This window comes from Elephantulus edwardii, unplaced genomic scaffold (assembly GCF_000299155.1).
Source record: "Elephantulus edwardii isolate Elephantulus edwardi_28Jun2011 unplaced genomic scaffold, EleEdw1.0 scaffold00305, whole genome shotgun sequence".
NCBI classification, from domain to species: Eukaryota; Metazoa; Chordata; class Mammalia; order Macroscelidea; family Macroscelididae; genus Elephantulus; species Elephantulus edwardii.
This window is the reverse complement of record NW_006400055.1, coordinates 603,219-629,073: the sequence shown is the minus strand read 5'-3', so window position 1 is coordinate 629,073 and position 25,855 is coordinate 603,219. Positions and strand designations below refer to the sequence as shown.

General features: G+C 37.1%; 1 pseudogene across 1 annotated transcript in view; it reads right to left on the bottom strand.

Moving 5' to 3' along the window:
• Window positions 1-1,845: 1,845 nt before the first annotated feature.
• LOC102859000 overlaps window positions 1,846-25,855 on the bottom strand; it is a 221,142-nt pseudogene continuing 197,132 nt past the window's right edge. The window contains exon 9 of the transcript XR_439012.1: window positions 1,846-2,652. The product of XR_439012.1 is annotated as a serine-rich coiled-coil domain-containing protein 2-like (transcript). The remainder of the gene's footprint in view (window positions 2,653-25,855) is intronic.

The following is a 25,855-nucleotide window of genomic DNA, read 5'->3' as shown; positions in this document are numbered from 1 at the left end:
GATTGGCACAGGACAGAGCAGAGTTTAGGGCTGTTGTACATAGGGTCGCTATGAGTCGCAGGCGACTCGACGGCACATAACAACAACAACAACATATTAAAAAAAAGAATAAACTTTAAAAAAAATTTCACATAAGTATTTCCTGGGGATATTTCCTCTAACAAAGAAAGGAGTACACAATCTTAACAACTATACTCTTTTTAATAGAATCTTCAGAAAACTGAGCGATAAACTTTTTTGCCATCATTCCTCTTGATGCACTTTCATTCATCTGATAAAAACAAAACTTAACCTTGGAAAGGTTACTTTTCTGAAAGACACCAATTCCAATTACAACAGCTACAAGTGAACAATGTTAATGACAACATATTTTGGGGCTGAGGTGGGCAGCTGGCCAGCATGGCTTGTCCTGACAAAATGGTCTGTAGAATGATTTGCATCATGCACATGATCCCTAAAGACCCTACAGTTAACATCTGGAGCCCACTAAAAGAAATACGCATCTTGCCTTTGAAACACTTTTTAACACCTTTTACTAAATCACAGCTTCTTTTCCTCAAGTATCTTTCTTCCAGAAGCCTGGCTATTTTCAAAAATTGCTACTGAAATACACACCAACATAAAAAAACCAAACCAAACAAAAACCACCACCCCACCAACAAAAAACACATAATCTGCAAAGTTGAGAAAAAACAACTTACCAAGTCCAGCTTTTTTCAGGATAGCCTCACTTAAAATGTTTTCATAAAACATTTTTGCCACACAAAATAGTTTTAAATCCCCATGAATCTATCAAAGTTTTGTGCAAATATTTCAAGTCTATATTCTCATCCCTTATGTGTTAGCAATAAGCTAATACAAGTAATACAATAAAGAATTAACTTATATCATGGATCCATAAGCCTACAGGGATCAAGACCGAATTGAAAGCTAAACTCTAGTATTAACTATTTTAAAAAAAAACAAAACAAAACTTGTCCAATACAAAAACAAACACAAATGATGTACACAATGCAGGGGGCAGAGGTGTTAAAGTAGCATGTAACTTCTTCATATACGAGATACTAAGATATTTTTTACCTAGGGGTTTTTCCTAAGTAAATGAATCAAACACTGTTGATCAACAATGGTTACTTGCTGAAAATAAAACCAAAAACAATGATAAAGGAGAATTCCCACTAAAAGCTCAATTTCTTTTATTCTGCACAGTGCTTGTTCACAGGCCTTTCAATTATACACAACATTCTTAGAAATACAACCTTCAATTATCACCAATATTTTAGACAGAATAGCAGCCTTATTCACAGGGAGGGTAAGTGGAAAAGAACAAGTTTTGATAACAATTAATACAGGTCTTACAGGAGAAACAAAAAAACCAATCACTGCTGTCCAGCGACTCACAACAAGCCTCCAGAACAGAAGAGAATGGCCTAAATCCTCATGGAAGTAGACTCCATCACACCACCCCTTTTAACTACTGTACCACCAGGCCTCCAGAATATAAACCTTGTAAGGACTAAATTAGTCATGCACATAGCTTGCCTGCTAAGTGGAGTGTATGTATCATATGATATTCAGAAGAGATAACATGATTTAAAGCCTGTGGGAGGCTGCTGAGAATGAGAAGCTAACATCGACATTTACCTGAGACAAGTCTATTGAAATGATATGTGCTTCCATTGAGATATAAAATGGAAGAGCCAAACTAGTAGAAGATTCTATGCTTTAATATATTTAATGTTTGCAAGCTTTAATGGAACCTCTACCTTGGTAGTAAAATGCACATAAAGATATTACAAATAAACTTGCTTTACAAACACTAACTGGCAGGTGATGGCTATGGATTTAATGTATCTTTGGTTTAGAAAGATAAGAATATTAATTAGCAGCCAAACAATCCCCAGCATGAAAACTGCCATTCGGCATCTGCACACTTTCCTTCCTTCGTGTTAGAGGTCGTGGGATGCTAGTCTTGGCCTGAAGATTTTGAGATTCTAGTCGGGTGTTGCTGATTTTCTGTATGAAAGTGCTGGAAGGGGGTTGGAGTTTAGACACTTTCAGATTAGAATCATTAGTAAGACTTGTCTGACTAGAGGCTGATTGAAGTTTTGATGAATTACGTGGTGTGATTACCAGGGACTTTTTACAAGTGACAGTCTTACTTGGAGATGACTGAGGGACTGGATTCGTCACTGGAGGAGAATTCAAGATGGATGGCTTTTGAAGCTGCAAAGCTTTGGACTGTGATATATAGCCCGCAGGTGAAGACTGCCTTCTTAGAGCTCCCACAGCCTGGTCAGTTGAACTTGATTGAGGAAGTGTTTGAAGAGAGTTGGGTACAAACTGCATGTTACTCATGTTGTTATCTGCCAAATGATAAGGCTCTGGAGTATTCACGGTTATGCTTAGGTCTGCTTCTGAATGTGTACTACTAGATACATCCTCAGTAAACTGAGGGCTTGAAGAAATAGGCAGGCCATCTGGACAATACTTGCTTTCTTGCTGCAAGCCCTGGGTGAGCCTTCTGTCCACTCTCAGCATGCCCTGCGGAGCCCAGTCACTGAGGGTGTCAGCATGCTGTGGCTTTATTAATTTTCCCTGGGCGTGGTCTGTGGGTCTGGGGAGGCTGCGGGAAGACTGTAGTACTTGAGGCTGTTAAAAAGAAAAGCAATATTAGCAATAATATATTTTAGAAATCTCAGTCATAATTAATATAAACTTCCACTGGACTGTTTTGGTATTTTATGCTTTAATATAGAAAACATATATTGCTGTTTTTAGTTTAAGAAATGAACTGTAATATTCAGATGGAATCATGAGACAAATACAAGAATGAAAATGCAAACAAAAAATTACACAGGCCATAAATAATACTAAATAAGATTCAAAATAAAACAAGGGGAAAGAAAACCTTAGAGTACTTATTTATTGTAGAAAACAATTTCCTGCCTTAAGTAAGTATTCAAAATTTTATACATAAGAGAGCTGAAAGAGAATACTTTCCACTTTGATTTTTATCTTCAAAAAGCACTATGACTGTGACAAAAAGAATATTTAAATTTTTTTTCTTTTCTTTTTTAAAGTAGTTTACCTTCTTACAATACTTAAGGGAGTTCTTAAATGTTTCAAAGTACTGTGTCACTGTTGAGAATTAAAATTGCTAGCGGAAAAGCAGTATTTATATTTATAATGAAGATTATATTCTCAGTTGAAGTGAAATTCTATTTAAAGACAATGAAGTCAGTATTTTTAAGCTTATCTTGAATCTATCTTTAACATTTGTGATGAAAAATTTCAGAATGAAGTTTCCAAAGCTTATGTCCTGTCTTTACATAATTCAAGGAACCAACTAAGGCTCTAGATAGGCAGAAAATGGGCAAATTAATCCTGTCAATAAGTCCTAAAACTAAGTTAAAAATTAAAAGAATGATGGATGAGAGTAAACCAAACGGCATGAACTCTAAACAGGGGCCCTGATCAGAGACATCTAAGACAGCACAACTCTACAGGCAGCATGTCTGCTTCTCTATCCGTGACCACACGAGTTAAGATATATGGGTCAGAGTGTGGTGGTCATCATTTACTGCTGCCAGGAGTGGTTTCTACAAACTTATAAACATGTAGGCACATTTTCAATTAAATAATGTGTTCTAGAAATGTCAGAGTTTGACAAAGGACTTTGAAAAGTAAACTTTAAAAGGTTATTTTGTATTATAAATATATGTGTTTTGTTGATTATGCAAAGACATCTGACTGAATAATACATTAAAGATAATATTGAGAAGAATGGGAATCTCAGAACACTTTATTGTGCTCATGCAAAACTCATACCTAGACCAAGAAGCAGTCATTTAAATATAACAAACGAACACTGCACGGTATATATTAGGATATGTCTCAATCAGAGTTGTATCCTTTCTCCATACTTATTTAATCTGTATGTTGAGCAAATCATTCAAGGAATTGGACTATATGAAGGAAAATATGACATAAGAACTGGAGGAAGACTCAACCAACAACGTGAGTTATGCAGACAACACAGCCTTGCTTGCAGAAAGTGAAGATATGAAACACTTAACTGGAGATCAAAGCCTTCCTTATAGATTACATCTCAACATCAAAAAAACAAAACTCCTCACCACTGGACCAACTGGCAACATTATGATAGGTGGAGAAGAGATGAAAGTTGTTGATGATTTCATTTTACTTGTATCCACAATCAACACGACAGCAGCAATCATGAAATCAAGAGACATGTTGTTTTTGGGAAATCCGTAGTCAAGGACCTCTTTTAAGTACTAAAGAAAAAGGAAGTCAATTTAATGACTAAGGGATGCCTAATTTAAGCCATCAAGAAGACAAATATTCTCACCACTGGACCAATTGGCAGCACTATGATGGATGGAGTAGAGACTGAGGTTGTTAACAGTTACAGCTTGCTTGTCCCCACAATCAACACTCTTGGCACCAGCAGTCAGGAAATCAAAAGACAAATTACATTAGGTAAATCAGCTGTCAGGGACCTTTCCAGAGTACTGAGAAGCAATGACGTCAGTCTAGAGACCAGGCTATGCATCAGAGAGCTGGACAATGATGAAGGATGGCAGAGGAAGAATTGATGCCTTTGAGTTGTGGTTCTCTAGAAGACTCTTGAACATACCATGTACCACGAAGAAAACAAATAGGTCTGTCTTGGAGAGGATAAAACCAAGTTTCTCCTTGAAGGCTAGGATTTTGAAGCTCTGTCTCACATACTTTGGGCATGTGGCCAGGAGGGACTAATCCTTTGAGAGGGATTGATCCTTGGAGAAGGACATCATGCTCAGATGGGCAGAGGGACAGGGCAGGAGAGAAGACCCCAGATGACATGGATACAGTAACTAGGGCAATGGAGGTAGGCGTGTCAGTGCCAGTGAGACTGGCGCAGGACAGGGCAGGCTTCAGAGCTGTTGTACAAACGGTCACTAGGAGTCTCAGGTGAATCAACAGCACATAAAAATAACAATTTAAACCATGGGTTTTTTTTCCCATTGCTTCTTATGCAACTGAAAGTTGGACAATAAATAAGGAAGATCAAAAAAGAATGGATGCCTTTGAATTATGGTGTTGACAGAGTATTGACTATCCCAAAAGAACAAACAAAATTGTTTTTGAGGAAGTGCTACAGAGGCAAGAATGGTGAAACTTCATCTCACATGCTTTGGGCATTTTGTCAGAGGGCACCAGCCCTTAGAAAAAGACATTATACTCGAAAAAGTAGAGGGTCAGCATGAGAAAGTAAGCCCTCTTGAGACAGAATGACTCAGTGATTACAAATATGGGCTTGAGGGTGGCACAGGTTTCCATTTGTTGTTCACAGGGTCTCTGTGAGTTGCAGTCAAGCTGATGTTATCTAACAACACACAGGGAGACTATGTATGTGGCATTATTTGTGTCATTTCCTTGGCGTTTTGCAAGGCAGCTACACTCTGTCCAAAAGGAGTGCTATGAGAGGTCATGTATTTCACGCTATGTCCCCTTTTCAACTTCTTCTTAACCAGCTCTCGACAATACTGCATCATGTCTAAAAGAAACATGTTACTGAGCTGACAATTCAAGCTGCAAGTCTCAGACTTAAACTGAGCATTTCCAAGATAATTTACATGTGGCTCATATTAAAAGTATTAAACAACTAAAGAGAGTAGAAAAATGGCAAGTGTGTTAACTGAAAGGGGTTAGACTAAACACTTCTATTAAATAAGTATTTATATTAAACTACGTTAAAGAAATTAGTGGTTTCCGTATGTATATATGTGTGTTTTCTACAGGTTCTGTGTGTGTGTGTGTGTGTGTGTGTGTGTGTGTGTATGTGTGTGTGTGAAGTAAAAGAAGACATGTTGCTTCGGGAAAATATGCTGACAAGGACCTCTCCAAAGTTCTAAAGATCGATGTATGTCAATGTAAAGTCTATGGTATGCCTGATGCAATCCACAGTCTTTTCACTTACTTGCTTCTAAGAAGCTGTTGTCTGAATAGAGGAAGGCAACAGGGCCTGGTTTAAAAATTAAAAAAAGGTGTGCCCCAGGAATATATCCTTTCTCCATACTTATTCAGTCTGTATGTTGAAAAAAAATCATTTGGGAAGTTTAACTTTATAAAGAAGGATGTGCATCAGTATTGGAGGATGACTACATCATGCAAATGAAACTTGCTCACTAAAAGAGAAGACTTGAAGCACTTGCTGCAGAAGATCTAGGACTACAACCTTCAAATGGTTTACAGCTCATCAAGAAAACAAAATCTTCGCTACTGGACTAATAGCACTCGGCACTATGACAAAATGAGAAAGGACTGTAATTGTCAATGATATAATTTTACTTGGATTCACAATCAACACCCTTACCAGCAGTCAAGAAATCAAAAGATGTGTTGCTATGTGAAAAACTGCTGTCCAGAACCTCTCTACAAAGTTCTAAAGGGTAATGCTTCATTCAGTTTAAAGACTAAAGTGTGCCTGATCAAAGCCATGGTATTTTTAATTACTTGTTAGGTACCTGAAAGCTGGACAGTGACTAAGGAAGTGCCTTTGAGTTGTGGTACTGAAGGAGTACTAACTATCTCATAGACTATCAAAAGAAGAAATAGATATATCTTGGAGAAAGTGCAACCAGGTGGTCGTTGGAGGAAAGAAATGTGAAACTTTTTTTTTTCCCCACAAACTTTAAGAGCTTGTTTGGAGGTTCTAGCAGGGGAGTGCAGCTACTCGTATACCATTGACCAAAGGATGGGCTTTCCTTCTATTGGGGATGGTCATCCTCTTCAACCAAGTATGCAGCTTCGGCATGGATGCACATGGATTGTTGAGGGAGGAAGGGGACACCCATCTAGCCAGCCAGATCAGCCGAATCAATCCAGGTGATCAGTGGGGTGACATGTGACAGCCAATTACCCTCACATTCTGTCTCATATATTTTGGTGGATGTTGGACAAGGACATCATGCTTGGAAAAAAGGGAGGGTCAGCAAAGGAGGGGAATACCATCAATAAAATGAACTCACTCAGTGCCTGTAACAATGAGTTCAAGTTTGGCAGAGATGATGGCATGATCCAGATCCCATCGTTCTTAAAGTAACTACGAGATGTATTCAACTCAGTAGCACTGAACTACAACAATAACAATCATAAGGGAAGAGAATGTGCATCTTTCTCTCAAGCAGTAGCTGGTAGACTCAAAATGTCAGAGAGGCATGGCCTTTGGGTTTGCGATGCATGATCTAAAACCTAACTCCTTAAAACTATATGGAACACAATCCTTTATTTGGGGGAACGAGGAGATTATCACAATTAAAAATCAACCTGACATCAACACCTTTTATACACTAAATATTTCAGATTCTATCTTTCAGTAAAAATTTACTTTTATAGTATAATTTCTCCATCCTCAAAAAAGTTTTAATTTTAAGTATTTAAACGTTCTCCTTTATCTTACTTTAAACAAAAAAATATGTCTTCAAAACTTAAAAAATTAGTGTAATCTGAGGATCAAGGACGGCTTTCTATTGATCTCTAGATGCTTATGTAAAAGTGATTGTCCAAAGGACTGGATGGTTATTACGTGTTAGAAAGTTGAACAAGCTACAGAGCTAAAAAGTAAAGATATGCTCCTATAGTTTGTTGGTTGCAGCACAATTTCTGAATAATTCAATTGTATTAATACAAATACAATGTTAGCAATTCACCTTACCCACATCTACTATAGTTTCTATGGTTGTTAAAAAAAAAAAAAAGAGATACTCTCAGTATCTATACGAAGAATTCTAAATAGGCAAGAAACTCTGATACCCTCATAGATGGCAAAACTTCAGAGAGACAGCTGTAAGAGACCATCTACTCTTCTATTTGGTTATCTACACCAACATAGAGACAGCTCTGTGGCGTTGTGCATAGAAAAGGTGGGTGATTTTTAATCTGTGGCCCTTAGACCTGGTTTTGTTTTTGGTCAAACATTCTTCTAAGTAGTATAGCACTGGTCTGTCTATTTGCTGTACAGAGGTAACTCATGGTTGCTGTGTTGTTGAACCCTGTGACAATAATGTCTCAAATGCAATAATGGTTATCCATGGTAGTAAGAGTGGCATCCACTTCCCAAAGAGCTTGCCTCCAGAAACTTTATGAACATGGAGAAACGATGAAAGTTATACAAGTGTTCAGGTCTTCTGTTCATAGGGTCACTATAAGTCATCTACAACTCGATGGCACTTAACAACACCACACACATTATGGATAGTGCAAATCATTATTATGATCATTGCTAAGCAAAAGGTTGGAGGTTTGAATCCACATGATGTCTGGCAATTTACTTCCAAAAATCAGGCACTGAGAAGCCTCTGATCCACATTACTACTCAGAACTGTGGTCCACAGTGAGTCAAAATGATGACTGTCTTCTTTATTAACAGTGCAGACTTGCTTGGCTCCACAGTCAACACTCTTGGCACCAGCAGCCAGGAAATAAAAAGACATACTGTGATGGGAAAGTCTGCTGTTAGCGACCTCTCCAAAGTACTGGAGAGCAATGATGTCACTCTGGAGACTAAGGTGCACCTTATACAGGCCATGGTCTTTGCAATCACTTGCTATGTGTCAGAGATCTGGAAATTACTCCCTAGTTTGAACTGTGGTGCTGGAGAACCATGGACTGCTAAGAAAACAAACAGGCTCATCCTAGAGAAGCTTAAACCAGGCTGGTCCTTGAAGGCAAGGATTCTGAAGCTTCATCTGATATACTATGGACATGCTGCAAGAAGGGACTAATCCTTGGATAAGGATGTTATGCTTGGGAGAGTGGAGGGACAGCACAGGAGAAGAAAACCCTCTATAAGGCGGATTGATTCAGTGACTGGGGTAGTCAAGGTAGGTGTGTCAGAGATGATGAGATTGGCACAGGATAGAGCAGGGTTTAGAGCTGTTGTTGTACATAGGGTTGCTGGAGTCACAGGTGACTCGATGGCACATAACAACAACAACATGGGTCAGGCACTCTACTATTTCAATGCTGGTGTCTGGAGGAGTCTGGAATCTATGGTGTGAGGAGCAAGCTCTTCAGAGAAGCCAGGCAGCCATGACATTCTCCTGTCTTTCCACTCCCTCCTGGTATCTTTAGGCACACAACAAACTACAATTCTCACTGCGGTCTTGTGTTTTAACAAGATTAAGTCACAAAGTCATAGTTTTCACTGACAATTCACAGCTGTAAACTGCATGGGAGGAGACTGCCCATCTTTTCCCTGTGGAGCAGCTCGTGGATTTGAACTGCAAGAGAGATGCAGCCTGCCAGTTAGCTGCACAGCTCTCTACAAACTACACCAATTCTGGAACAATAACCCCACCCTATTCATGCAAGGGAGCATAATGTAATAGCTTGTTTGTTAACACTGTTAAAAAGATAACCATTATTCATTAAGGGTAAAGGTATAAAGCATCTGGGAAAGGACGTGTTCTTGGTCTCCTGAACCACAGTATGGGTTCAGCACACACAAGATAAACCTACAATTACCCTCGTGGAGCTCTCTGGCCAGGGAGCCTGGGGGCATGTGGCGGTCCATTCAAGGCCCTCATCCTGAGCACATAAAGAGGTGTGTAAACAAAGCCATGTGCTGCTCTGACAGCCTGAGAGGAAACTGCTCATGGCAGCACTTCCCCTATGTAGGCTGTCTGGTCTTGTAACAAACATCACTCTCCATGTACTAATGTGTGCAGGCTATGATCAGAAGGGTATGACATCTGTGGAGCGATGCAGGTTCATTTTTGGTCTCCCTTTTCTTAGTGTCTTGGCTGTTAGAAAATGGGCACAACCTGTGTGCATCACACACTCTGGAGTGTGTTCTTCAGTTACTGCACATCCAGCAATGTTGTCCTACAGGGGCAGACAGTCAACTGATAAAGACAAACTCAAGTCTCCTGCATAAACTAATAATACACAGGAACAAAATGAAATGGTAAGGATGACTGTAGCTATCACACTCCTCAGCAGCAGTATGCCAGGCAGACACGAGACAATGACAATTCTTCCTACAGAGAGGGTCAGTAAATGACAAAGACACAGAGGCAACAAACAAGCAAATAAACAACCCTCCACGTTAATTTCTTTATCTACCAGGAACGTATTGTGGAAAGGAGATGAAATAGTAAGAAAAACCTATTGCTAAGTACCTCAGGTCAAAATTCTAAGGGCCTGAAAGATACTGGCAGAGAACTAGAGAGGATTCACACAAATTCTGAAGATGGGATAAGTAAGTGGCTAGTTGGGTGGGTGCTAAGATGAGTTCCAGGCACTGCCTGTATCAATGAGGCTCATGCCTCTGGGGAAGTTACCACTTTTGTCAGCCTTGCAGCTCACAAAACCTAGAAAGCAAAAGGAATGTCCCTCACTACTGGAGAAAGGACTTCAGGTGACTCCTGAGTCACAAATGAGGAGAGTTCCATCTTATACCTAAAGGAGGCTTTCCTGAAACTTCTAAATTCAAACTCATCCCCAGGGTCATATTTTTGGTAGATACATAAATTTAATAACACCATACAGAGAAATTCTCTGGAAAATTGGTTACATGTATCAAGGTCAAGAAATAGTAGGCACCACAGGGTAGGTTTTTATATAAAAACTAATAAAAGGTAAATTTAAAGATAGAATAAAAGCCTTCTTTTTCTCAATTAAGTCTGGGGTCAAATAATGATTCCTATTTAGAAAGACAGTGTTAGAGTAAACACAACTGTGATAATACACAAGCTCGGTCACCAAATCTTTTTTACCTGAAGACTCAATATTTCTGAATGTCAGTTCCCATTTGTATCTCTTCTAGTTAAATATAAACAAAAAACATTTACCACAGAACCATTAGCATATAGTAAGCTTTCAATAAATATTACCTCTCAAAGGTAGGAGTTCAAGCCAAAGGTCTTTTGTAATTGGAGGACAGGAAAAAGAAAAAGCTCAATAAGCAACTTTATATTTAACTAGTTTCTACAGAGTATGAAGTCAAGGAATCAAAAGATGAGTTTCATTGGGAAAAATGTGCTGTCTAAGACCTCTTCAAAGTGCTAAAGAGCAATGATGTCAGTTTAAAGACAAAGGTGTGCCTGATCTAAGCCATAGTCTTTTCAATGACTACTTATGCATATGAAAATTAGACAATGAATAAGGATGACAAAAGAAGACTTGATGCCTTTGAACTGTGTTGTTGGAGTAAAGTACTGAATACTATTCTGTGGACTGTCACCAAAGTGCTCCTTAGAGACAGGAATGGTGAAACTTCTTCTCACATACTCTAAATATGTTACTGGGGTGAGGTATGGTAGGGGAAAATCCTTGGAAAAAAGCATCATGTTAGGAAAGGTAGAGTGTCATAAAAAAAGATGATGACAAGGTGTACTGATACAGTGACTGTAACAATGGGCTTCAGCTTATCAGAGATAGTGAGGGTGTCAGAGTACTGGGCAAGGTTCATAAGATCACTATGAGCCATAGTTGATATGACAGAACAAAACAAAAACAACAGGCTTCAAATGCACCACAGCAGCACATACTTCATAAACTGGCTAATTCATTATTGCTGAGTGCTTTAAAGCCATATTTGAATCACTGCGTGATATGAAATACTCCTTAACAGTTGTCCAAGGAAGGAATGCAAGATATTATAAAGTTTAGGAAGAAATTTATAGAAAGACTTATTCAAGTTCTGGCTTTAACATGCCAATTAATATTGCTAAGATAGCAGAAAATTGTTATGCTACTCAGAGTGAACACTGTTATTTTGTAAAATGAAAACAGTAACAGAATCTCACCTCCTTAAATTGTTGTAAATAATGAACAATATCATGCCTGTAAAGTGCTCAGTACAGTGCCTGTCATTTTACAAATGCTTGAGCAATGCCAGGGCTGGAAGAGACCAAGATTATTTAACTTTCCAAGAGGAATTTGCAGGAATGACCTCCACTGATCATGTCCTACTCACTGTCATTGAGCCGACTCTGACTTGCAACCTACTAACAGGACAGATAAGAACTACTTCACAGAGCTCCTAAGGCTGTTAAATCTTCACGGAAATGGACTCCTACGTCTTTCTCTGAAGAGTAGCTGGTGGGTTTGAATCACCAATATTTTGCTTTAAGCATCTGAGCACTTTTAATCACTACCCTGCCAAGGATTATCTATCTCACTCTAAGTATAAAATAAAAGAAGTTTGTAAAAGTAAACTGAGGTTCTGAGACGTTAAGAGACAGTCAGTCCAAAGTTACATACTTCAATGAAAGGCAAATCCAGGATTTGAACTGTCAAGATAATTTAAGAGCAGGGAGCCCTGGTAAGTGGTAAGAAACCGAGCTGCTATCCCAAAGGAACGCAGTGCAGATACACAAGCTGCTTTGTAGGAGGACAGGGAATTTCCTCCCGTGCAATTAACTGCCTCTGAAAGGAGGTTCAACTATGGGTCGGTTCTGACTGGACAGCACACAACAACTAAAAAATAAATAGCCTCAAATTCACTGCTGCTGAGTCAGCTTGGACTTACAGTAATATTTCAAGTTTCCCAGGCTGTGTATCTTAATGGGAAGACACTATCATCTTTCCCTCCTGGAGCTGCTGGCCCATTTGAACCACCAGACTCACAGTCTTTTGGCTAGTTACACTACACCTTGGATTGAACCACCAGAACTCGACATAAAACCCTGGACGAACCAACAGGACTCCTCCTCCAACTTTATTACTCAACTATTTAATAGATTCGGCTAAAGCTGATGAGTTCAAAGGCTTTCAGAATAAGCAATGCAAACATTTAAGTTTTAATATATTTTTAAACTCCTAATCCAATACCAACATCTGGATGGATACTAACTTTCCGGAATATGTTCTTTTCTTCTAGGCTGAGTTAACCTACAGAGTCTGAGTAAAAAGACACTAAAAAATTTGGCAGTGTTTCTGAAAGAGGTAATTCACAAAGAGAAATGGAGAACAGAGATGGAACATGAGCAAGGAAAGTTAATAGTCATCTCTGTGAAAAGCTCCTATCCTACCTTCATTTTCCACACTGTTGTTATTGTTGAAGACAGCCCCCTACAACTACTGACATTTATTAAAGTTCATAGACTTTCTGGAGGCATGTTATTCAGGAAGTGGATGCCACTCCTCCGTCGGAACATGAGCTAGGTAAGTTAATATTCATCTCTGTGAAAAGCTCCTATCCTACCTTCACTTTTCACACTAGGATGGGAGAAATAACATATATCCATTTCTGTAAGCATTTCAGTTCTGGGTTATGAACAATAAGACAGCAGCTAGAAACATTAAGTCCCGATGATAAATATGCCAAAGTATACAAAGAGAAGGTAACAGAAATAGTTTTGAGTATAAGAGCGCTACTGCATTACAGGCATAAGAACTATACAGAATTATGTTCTGAACACATAAAAGTTTATTACTATTATTAAGAATATTTTAAAGGTTAAAAATGGTAGGAAAGGAACCATAAAAAAAAAGCATGCCTGTAATTCATGCAGGCTCTGACATGCATCATGCAAACTGAGGGAGAAACAATTATGGTGAAGGTGGTAGGAAAAAAAATATCTGAAATTGTACTGTACCACGCTTTGTCAGAGAAGTAATGGACTAACTTCTCAACTCCTTGCCAATGGCATAATGGGAGCGCAGAGACAAGAGAAAGACAGGACAACAGTGTCAGAGACCACATATAACATCAGGAATTGCATGACTGAAGGCAGCCCACAGTGTTTTATTTAAACCTGTGTTTTATAACCATTATTGTTTTATTATGTTTCTACTTTATGAAAACATTTTTGTCTTGTTGCAGTAATTTTCAGATTAGTACATTTATACTTAAGAAGGTATATATAAAACTTGTCAGATTTAAAAAGAATAAATTTAAAATGCTTAACAGATGGAAATTGAAACAACCTTGATACAACTTAATGTTAATACTCCAAAGACCTCAAGGCTGAGCTCTTTATAATCTTTTAAGAAAGAAATAGAAACTGTTTTTAACAATGTTGGAGCATTTGTGCACATTATAAAACAGAAGGTCAGTATTTACTGGCTGACTTTTATCATTACTTCATTAAACATTAATTAAGGTATAACCTGATCTTCATGCATGCTAAATAGTATATTTTAAATTATAAATTAAACTCCACACATCAGTTTTGAGGGGAGAGATATTCTTGCCTCAAGATGTCAGAAATTTTCTTGAGATGTCAGCAATTTTATAGAGGATGTGTGATTGATAAATAAAGATTACCAACTAATTCTGAAATAAGAAATTAACTAACAGTTACTTAAAAAAGAATTTACTGCATAGGTACAACAGTATATACTTAACACATGGACCTACTATCTCAAACACACAGAATCCATGTGAGATGCAGAGCAGTTCAGAAAAGACATGAATGCTATCATAATAGTATAGTTCCATTGTTGTGACCAGTAATATGCATGGCCTGTCAATCTAGAATAAGATGTTAGCACAATACAGTAAAAAAACAACAACACTGGTTTAAAAAAAAAAAACAAACCAAAAACCAAACCAACCAAAAAATGCCAATCTAAAAGCAGATTGTTATATCTGACTTTACACAAAAAATACCAATTGTTGTGCCTCCTATAATTATAACATGTTGAGACAAATTAACCTGTGCTTCAATCTATGGAAAGCCTATTAAATTATACATTTGATACACTTTTCTAGTAAGAATGGTCATGTAGGAAAGCACCTGCAATAGCTGCATAGTGCTACAGTCCATATTAACTATTTTTAGATAATAAATTAACTTGTTATATAAAATTAAATCAGCTCCATTTTTACTAGGATACCCTAGTTTAATTAAAATATTTTACTTTCATGAAGTCATATCCAGAGATAATTTTGCATCTAAGTGTTAAAGTTTTGCTTGCATATAAAATTGGTTACTCATATTTGGAGTCAATCAGGTAGAGCCATGTTACTTTACATCTCTGACACTTCAGTACCCCATATCAAGTCTCTCTAAAAGAGGATATCACCTTTGATCAGGATCCTTTTAAGGATCCACCTGTGTATAATAAATATGCTGATGTGGATTTATACACGAGGACACTTCCACAGCCAATAGCATCTCTATTTGATAGATAAAACTAGAAATGAGTGCTCAACAAGAGCACATAATAATGCATTACCATGCAGTCAGGAAAGACTATATTTTAAGAAATGTTTACTATTCATAAAAAGCAAAAATCTGAATAGATGTAAGATCCCAATTTTAAAAAGTAAAAACCAAGAATATACCAAATTTTTTTTATATTTCCCAACTTCTCCAAAATTATGTATTTATTACTGTAATTAGAATGCTGTAGTTTTTAATAAAAGGTTTCCAGTTTTAACATAATAAATATTTAAAAGTGATACTCTGGAATTTGAATGAGATTTGAATTCTGGCTTGCTTGGTACCCCAAGGAGATTACTACACTTATCTGACTTGTTTATTTACAACATTTTATAACTGGGACAAAAATATGACATTACAAAATTGAGATAACAAGAGATCTGACAGGAAGATATTTTGGAAAGATTAAATGATGATGTAAGTAAAATAAATAGAAAATCTCTTAAAAACTTTTTTTTTAAATGTATGGCTACATTTTTAAAAAGTAAATGTAAAGGCTTTCTAAATTAATAGACTTTGTCATTTTTAGATTCTTTTTCCAGAGGCAAGAGACATTTCCCTCGCCAAAACCAGTGACAGAACAAGTACAAAGCAAGTAAAATAAGAAAGTGAGAAAGCACAGTAGAGGATAAGCAAGTTAGTGGAAAGAAAAGGACAATTCAATGAGATCATCATTTTGGCTAAACTAAGGAACCGCTGGTTCTTCACCAACACTAAAGACTTCTGGGCTGCACAGTATGGACTGGACTGCTGTCTGTGAGCACCAGCAGAAAGGTCTGGAGATAGGCTTCTGTGAAAACTGGAGCCAGGAAAACTCTGGGAAGCTTTTCTCACTGGGAGGATAGAAGGAGAATTGATGCTTTTGAGCTTTGGTGTTGGAGAAGAGTGTTGAGGGTGCCATGGACTGCTAAGAAAACAAACAAATTCACCCTGGAGAGGGTTAAACTGGGCTGCTCCTTGGAGGCAAGGATTCTGAGGCTTCATCTGACACACTCTGGTCATGTTGTAAGGAGGGACCGGTCCTTGGAGAGGGACATCATGCTTAGGAGGGTGGAGGGCAGGCGCAGAAAGGGAAGGCCCTCTGGGAGATGGATTGATTCGGTGACTGGGGCAATTGGGATGAGTGTGTCGGAGACAGTGCGATTGGCACAGGATAGAACAGAGTTTAGAGTTGTTGTACATAGGGTAGCTATGAGTCGCAAGCGACTCAATGGCACATAAAAACAACAACAACAACAAACATAAGTTGTGAGTCTGAACTGAGTGTATGTCAACAGGTTTAGGTTTGAGTCTATTTTACCCAAAAGAAAATTCTTGGTGCAATGCAAGAATCCTTAGGAAGTATAACTTAAAAACACTATAGCATGCCAGTAAGAGTATCTGCAAAAATGTGTACATTTTAAAAAAAGTATTCACACATAACCTGTTATCTAAACACTTTAGTAGTCATATTTAAAGAAACAGCATTAAAATGTAAATAATTAAATAGAATAGAGAAGAAAGTACTGAAGAGAAAGATGTCGGTCTGGAGACTAAGCTGTGTCTGACACAGGTCATGGTCTTTTCAATTATTTGCTATGCATCAGATAGCTGGACAATGACTAGGGATGATAGAAGCAGAGCTGATGCCTTTGAGCTGTGGTGCTGGAGAAGAGTACCGAATATACCATGGAATGCCAGGAGAACAAACAAGTTCATCCTGGAGAGGGTGAAGCCAGGCTGCTTCTTGGAGGCAAGGATTCTGAAGCTTCATCTGACATACTCTGGACATGTTGCAAGGCAGAATAAGTCCAGAAGCAGGACATCATGCTTGGGAGGGTGGAGGGACAGCACAGGAGATGGAGACTCCCTGGGGTAATGAGGATACCTGTGTCTGAGACAGTGAGATTGGCAAGGGATAGAGCAGGGTTTAGGGATGTGCATAGGGTCTTGACTCAATGGCACATAACAACAACGACATCCAAAGGGAAATTATTGCTTCACACATTTTTTTTTCTGAATTTTATATATATTCACATGTATATGTATACTGGATTGTAAAAAATGAAATGTATTAATGTCACTTGTCAAAATGTTTGAATAACACCTCTTCAATTTATAAGAGGAGAAGGACAGGATAATATGATGCCATCATTCTTACTGTAATTCTGAATAACATTATAACATATATTAGAAATTAGTCAATACTATATGCAGAAATTGTATACTAGGAACATGTAGATGTAGTTAAGTAATTTTTGTTGTTTAAAATTGATGTTTTTCTTCCCATTGCTGTTACTGTATATAATGCTAAAGGTAGCTAAGATTTCTAAATTTTTTTTTTTTTCAAGCAAGGGTTTAGAGAGCACATTTTAAAAGCCTGTGCAGGCACTCATAAAAAACAAGTATTATTTAAAAGAACACTTTTTTTAAAGCCACATAAACATTAAAGTTCTGTAAACATTTGCTTTGGGAATAATAGAGATTACTATTAAGCCATTCCATAGATTTACTAATACACTTGAGAAAAGAAAGTAAAATTTTCCTGAAAAAGGAAGGTTGTTCTTGTTAGGTGCCATTAAGTCGAGTATGGCTCATAATGCCCCTATTAACAATAGATCTGAACCCTGTTCAATCCTCTGCCATCTTCACACTTCCTGACACACAAAAGCCCATTGCAGCAGTCACCATGTCAATCAACCTGGTTGAGGGTCTTCCTCTCCATCACTGATCCTCCACTCTTCCAAGCATCATGTCCTTCTCCAAGGAACAGCCCCTCTTAACAGCATATCCAACATATGTGAAGTGAAGCCTCATCATTTTTGCCTCCAAAGATCACTCAAGCTGCACTCTCTCCAAGACATATGCATTTGTTCTCCTGGCCATCCATGGGATGGTCAGTGGTGTTCTTCCACACCATAGCTCAAAGCTGTCAATTCTTCTGTCATTCTTATTCATCGTCCAGTTTTCAGAAGACTATGGCTTGACTCAAACACACTTTACTCTTCAACCTGACATCATTAATTCTTGATAATTTGGAGAAGTCCCAAAGTGCAGATATTCCCAGTGCAATGCATCTCCTTATTTCCTGACTCCTTGTATCAAGGGTGTTAATGGTGGATCCAAGCAAGATGAAGCTGTTGACAGTTTCAATCTCCGCTCCATCCATCATGATGCTGCTTATTGGTCTAGTGGTAAGAATCTTTGTTTTCTTGACATAGAGATGCAATTCATACCGAAGACTGCATTCCTTGATCTTCTTCAACAAGTTCTTGAAGTCCTCCTTACTTTCAGCAAGAAAGCTTGTGTCATCTGCAGAATGCTGGTTATTAGTGAGAGTTTCCCTCCAATCCTCACGCCACACTCCTCTTCAGAGAGTCCAGCTTCTTGGATAATTTGTTTAGCATATAGATTGAATAGGTATGGAGAGAGAATACAGCCATGATGCACTCCCTTCTCAGTTTTCAACCATGCAGTTGTTTCCCTGCTCTGTCTGCATAACAGCTTCCTGGTCTGTGTATAGGCTCTGAAAGAGCACAATTAAGTGCTCTGGGATTCCCATTCTTCTCAATGTCAGCCACAACTTGTTATGATCCACATAATCAAATACCTTTTCGTTGACAATAAAGTACAAAGAGACATTCTTCTGCTAATCCTTACTTTCAGCCAGGATCCATCTGACATCAGCAATGATATCCCTGGTGTCACAGCCTTTCCTAAGTCCTTCTTAAACTTCTATTTCTTCCCTTTGTTTCTATTTTGCCAGAGTGGTTATTAAATTTAGCAAAAACATAGTGATCATGTCCAGCTTTCTGGAGTGAGTACAGGTAAATGCTTCACATAATAATTATTAACTCTTTCTGCATATAGATAGTTCCAGCCATCTCTTTACATCAGGAACTCTACTACACTTAGGCCTTTGTAAAAACAATAGACTATATCCATATAGACCTGGGAAGCGCAAGGTCACTGGATTCTCTGTGTAAAAAGGTAATAGTTCCTTCATGGTGACATTCAAGAGAGCATCAGAAAAGACTAATGAAAGAGACTATAATGAAGATGATTAATATCATCACTTACAGAACTAACCTCTCCAGAAGATTAGGAAGTACACAAAGACAAATGTGAAATTAAGTATTTCACTGAATGTAAGGAAAACAAAAAGGAGATTTAACTAAAATCCTCTGGAAAATATATTTACTCTTAAAATTTCATAACTTTTCTCCTTTAACATAGTTTGTCATGGAAAAAAATGGTTAATTTTACAATTAAACTGTTTGAGCTGTTCTTGGAATGAATCCAAAATAGTTTAGAGCAAGTTTTTCCTCTGAAGGAACTTCTCAAGCTCAGGAAATTGTTTTTGTTTTGTTGTTTACATAAAAATTGCTTTTAAAAAAACTATCAAGAATAAACCTTCAATTATAATATTTTACAAGGAAGTCTCTAGAATATGAGGTTCTCAAAGTTATTTAAACCATGAGAATTTATCCAGAAAAAGACTTTACTGTATGGATTATTTCCCTAGATAGCTGAACACATGCACATTTTCAATAAACAAACTTTATTTCTATCAATCTGGAAATCACAAAGGGGAACGAAGGTCTGATCTAGAAAAACCAGAAAAATGAGCCTTGATAGTGACAGAGAATAGTGCTACTTCAAAATCTGCAATGAAAAAAAACTGCTTTGTACTCAAGATGAAAGGACAAAGAAACTCTTGAAAATGAAGAGTCAATGACTCAAGAAAGAGAAAATAAAATTCTAGAGCTACAGAAATAAGTGAAATGACTGTTCCTGAGAAACATTAGAGGGGAAAAAAATCTAGACTTCTATTTCCAGTATAGGAAAGTCAATCTTAATTTTATATATAATTAGCTGAGGAAAAAAATGAGAGAACAAAGGGCAGGATCTAAAATGTACTTGAGTAAAAACTTGGACAGTTGTCTTAATCTAAGGTCAATCTTCTGTCCTATACTGTTTACTGGTATGAGCCCAAGAAGACATTATTTTTTATAACTGCCCTTTAAGGGTCATATTAAACCAGAACAATTTAATATAATTTTGTATGTGTTAGGGGTGTTACGTGTTGCACCAAAGTAAAAAAATTCAGCAATTATCATCTATAAGAGAAATATGGGCAGATTCCTCCCAAGCAGATTTATGGCCCTGGAAATAAAGAGGAGCGTGGTCATGAACTGGAATTGACTTAATGGAAGTGGCTTTTGTTCTGTTGGGTTTTTTAAAAGGAATCTTTACAAAAGAGAAGGGAATAACGTATTTGACGAAAATAGAAGTAAAAAGGAGTGTCTGTAGAGGAAGTTGAGGAATAAAGAAAGGAACAATGGGAGAAAGGATAAAAAGAATTCCTTTTCTCAATGCTAGTATTAAAAAAGCTGCCTTGCAAACAACTTGAATATAAAAACCTAAGACTCACTGCTTTCAAATTGATTACAACTGACAGAAATCTTACAGGACAGAACAGAACAGAACTGCAGCATAAGTTTCCAGAACTGTGTTAATATTTATAGGAGCAAACTGCAGTTTGAATCACTGATTGTTCAATTATCAATGCAATGCTTAATTCATGCTCCACCAGGCTTACTTACAAAGGTCTATATAATTAAGATAAGACACACACCCACACCCTTTAAGTTTTGTTTTCCCTTTAAAACAAACAAAAAAATATACTTGGAAGATCCCAAAAGTAAATGTCACCCAGGACTATAATTCACCTTGATACATGATTTTGACTAACTGGCCAAATAAAATTTGCTTAAATAAATCACATTTCTAATGGTTTAAAAGTGTTCCCATTTTAGACCTACCCATGGGTTAGAATAACTAATGAAATAAATGGATAGAACGAATCACAAATCAGGGTAAATCCATGTACAAGGTACAAAAGTGGCTCTGATTGACTACATTCATACTTCTTTTTTACTAATATTAAGGTTTTTTGGGGGTTGACTTTTCAAAAAAAGATAAAATAATCCAGGTGTACAACTTACCAGGTGTACTTAGGACACATTAAGAGAATAAGCACTGCTTTGGGAAGGAGATGTAATATAACATAATAGTATTTTAACATCAAATAGCTACTAATAAATCATAAGAAATGTTAGCAAATCATACATATTCAAATTAATATGTTTTGTACTATAAAACATGTGACACATTTCAAAGATATATTAGTTATTAAAAAGATTGTTGAAAACATCATTATACAAAGCTTTCTTTTAGATAACACTGAAATGCAAACAGAAGGTCTTAGAAAATATTTAGAAAAATATATGCAATGGTCTAGTAAGCCTGCTCCCTAAACAGTATGCATCTGTCCATTATATTACAGTAGCAAATGTTTGTGCAGAAGACACATTTTTAAGATTACTAGATCAAAACTCAATTTTTATTTCTTTTTCAAAGTCTTAAGAAAATAAAATGTATTACAGACAGATGCATGCCCTCTGCCTAGGGTCATTGGTAAGAAGTTAAAATAGCTTTAGAATTAATGAACTTTTGACAAGTCTCCGGAAGCTCTATGCTGTGGCTTGTTGACATGCAGTGAAAAGATGTGCTCATTAGAGACAAGGCCATGGGGAGTGCTGCACTAGCACATGCCCACAGGTCACACTGCTTGCAGAGAAGAGAGTGCTAGGGAAGGGCAGTCATGCAGAAGGAAAGATCCAAGAAGGGGAAGGCAGAACAGGATAGGAGTGAGAGGATCAGACTCACTCTGTCTGCGGTGCTGCGGAACAGTCCTTGGGATCCTTTGGAATGAGCCCTGCCAAGGAGAGAAGGAGGGAGCGGAATACCCACCCTGTGCAGAGAGAGATGGAGGGAGGGAAGTATAATAAAAAGGGAACTGACAAATAGAAACCAAGTCACAGTTTTTGTTTGTAAACAATAAAAATCAATAGTGTTAGCAAGACAGATTTCAAACTTGAAATTGAAATTATTAAACCTGGATTAGAATCCAAACTTAATTGTTAGTTTTCATATATTTAAAAAAAATCTATTTTATTTGAGTGAAAGTTTATAAAATCACATTAGCTTTTTCAGACAATCATTCATAGGAATTAATTATCACTAACTAAAGCAATTAACTTTTATAATGTCTAAGCAAACCTTTATTATATATTACGATCCCCTTCACCCACTTTCTGTTTTAGTTTTCATATATTTTTAAGAAAAAGGATTGTCCTCTAGTATTTGGAATCAATGTACAAGAAATAATACATTATTTCTGGTCTATATTTATTATCATATAATATGTATCTCATATATAGTATTTCTCTTAAAAGAAAAAAATAGTCTTTTATAGAAAAGGAAAGCACGTAAAAAGAGGATATAGTGCTAAATACACTGAAATTGTACCAACCATGAATCAGACAATAAAAAAATTACTGTATAAGATTTTGAAGTTTCCTTTTTAATTAGAGGTTTTTAGACATGTTCAAGTAAAAATAAAGAACATTAGCTCAAGTTAGTAAAACCAAGTTAGCATTAAGGAAAAAAAAAGACAAAGGTTGAAGCATGAGACCTATATCAAGAATGCAGGTCATCTGAAATAAATGCATGCCTTTTCATTTTAATAATCTGTGTTTTTTAGGTCCTAATCAAAGGTTATCAGGACTGAAGTGTTATTTACTTGCACTTCTTCATTTTGCAGATTAAACTGAGTCTTTCTGAAAGGAAGGCAGAATTCAATGTTACACAAACAATATCAGACCAGAACCAACCTGTGTTGGTCTGTTCCTTGTTCCTAGCTTCCTTCACTGACTTGACATTTAGTCATGTGTACAACTACTGAAATACTTTTAAAATATCATCAAGGAAAATGAGCCTGTAAATCATCATTACATCCAATTAAGTTTATAAAATAATGTATGTATTTATGGGTGGAAATATATGTATAGGTATTTCAGACCAATTGACCTGACATAGAAACAATATTTGAGAAAAGTATTTAATATAGTCTATATGTGCTTACAGATTTGTGAACATTATTTTCAAACAAAAATTGTTTTTCCAACTCCATATCAACAGTCTTTTACTTAGTTCACCATAATAAAAATACATTCTTAAATTTAAAAGCAATCTTACATATTTTCAGGGTAAATGAAAACAAACAAGCAAAAAGATCCATTTCTATGTGGATAAGGAAAAAAACCACAGCTATACAAAACTCAAGGCATCTAAATATTTTTATAATAGCTATTCAACTCAACTTGCTACTATCAAATTGGAACCAACTCAAAGCTTACCCTCACACAGGCTGTAGATTGCAGAGGAGATTTACTCCCTGCAGTATATTCCTAGTATATAAAGACTATCCTTTGAGATCACTGTACTATTTTTTAATGTCTTCTTTTTTTTTTAATACTAGTTTTTTAACAAAATTGAAATACATTGTTCTTGAGAACAGAGTCTTCCAATTTCCCTCACTCCCCCCCATCAAACTGTACAACTCCATGATTAATGTCCCCTTCCCCCTATACATCCTCATCCCTCTGCTTCCTTATCCACCCCTCCTTGGATCCTTATAACTCATTCTACAATACTGGTTTTATACAATATTTGTCCTTGTGCGACTGAGTTAGTTCACTCTGCATAATACTCTCCAGTCTCTCCTAAGTTAGGTAATAACAATTTACAAAATCATTGCTTCTGTGTGCTGCATAGTATTCCACTGCGTGAGATCACTGTACTTTTGTCAGTTTAGCTGATGCTGTTGTTTGAAGCAGCGTCAACTCCAATGCATAGCAAATCTGTTTAACAGAGGCAGACATGCTCCACAGACTCCACAAGTAATCAAGTCTTATAAACCACAGAGCCACTAAGAGAGTCTGAACAAGTGACTTTGTTAGCAGTCAAGTATTTATTATGCCACCAAAGTTTCCACTTTAACTATAAATGTCTGCAAAAATAGCTTAGAAAATATTTAGTTGGATGAGGACTTTGGGTTCTCTTAATACAAAAGACTTGATACAACTTTACTCGGCTGTTTGGATAGTATTTTTGGTTTAAAGGCTTTACACAGAACAAGTCCTTGATCAAGAAGGAACATCCAGCTTTGTCCCTATAATTTTCACCACGACAGAGCTTCTACTACCTTACTGTTTGGATGGGTTTAAGAAACATTCAAGAGAGGAATCTGTGGACAAGAGATATGAACAGCCAGAGATTCCTTCATTAGGGAATGCATTTCTTAGGGGTTTGTGCAAACAGCAATGAATAATCCGAGGACTTGTATTTCATACATCAGTTTCCTCACCAGAAAAAGGCATGTGTTGGAATGATTCATATCTAAGAATACTTGTCACTTTTAGTTCTTCTGATTCAGTAACTCATCTATTTATCCCTATACCCACTGCACTGAACAACTGATTTATTATGCGTGGTCTTACTGTTACTATAAACTGCATTACAGAGTTTATGGCAGCCCAGTAACATTTAACCCAAAGCCATAAGACACAGATGCATCTGTGGTGGAGCTTCCACAGGAAAGCCAATCAGTAAGAAGTGGCTGTCTATTTCTGAAATGCTAATCAGAGAAAACCCTATGACGAGCAGTGGAACACAGTCTAAGATTGTGCCAAGAGGTGAGTTCTTCAAGATGGAAGACACACAAAATATCAATCAGAAACAGCTGTCTTCTCAAAGTAGGAGCGACCGTAATGATTTGGAGTGAGGAAAGTTTTCAAGATATTAATTGCTGAGGTGGCATGATTGAGGATGGAAAAGAAAAACTGCAAAAATCCATTAATAACTAGAACATGGAATCTTGAAACTAGAAAAATTGCAAACTGTCAAAATGACAAAGAATGCATGAAGATTGATATCCTAGGTTTTGGTAAGCTGAAATGAACCTATATTGGCCACTGTGAATTGGAATACTACACAAGGAATGACACATTAAAGAGGAAAGCATCACATTCATTTTCAAAAGAAAATGTTCTGATATATCCTAAAGCACATTATTGTCAATGATACAGAGAGTATACAAACTAGACCCAATTAATAGGACCCAAATAATAATCCAAATGTATGTAACTATCATGACAGCCAAAGATGAAGAAAAGAGACATCTATTAACTAATATTGACCAACATGGTGTGAATATGCACTGATAACTACTGATGATTTATTGGAATGCAAAAAGAACCCAAGAAGAAGGATCAGTAGTTAGAAAATATGGCCATGGTGACAAGTAACCATGCCAAAGACTGTATGACAAAATTTTGTACGGCCAACTGACTTACTCGTTGTTGTTGTTGATATGTGCCGTCGAGTTGCTTGCGACTCACAGCGACCCTATGTACAACAGCCCTAAACCCTCCTCTATCCTGTGCCAGTCTCATTGCCTCTGACACATCCACCCCGATTACCCTAGTCACTGAATTAATCTACCTCATAGAGGGTCTTCCCCCGCTGCGCCGTCCCTCCACTCTGCCCAGCATGATGTCCCTCTCCAAAGACCTGTCTCTCCTTACAACATGTCCAAAGTATGTCAGGCAAAGCCGCAGAATCCTTGCCTCCAAGGAGCAGCCTGGTTTAACCCTCTATAGGATGAATCTATTTGTTTTCTTGGCGGTCCATGGTACATTCAGTACTCTTCTCCAGCACCACAGCTCAAAGGCATCAATTCTCCTTCTATCCTCCCTAGTCATTGTCCAACTCTCTGATGCATA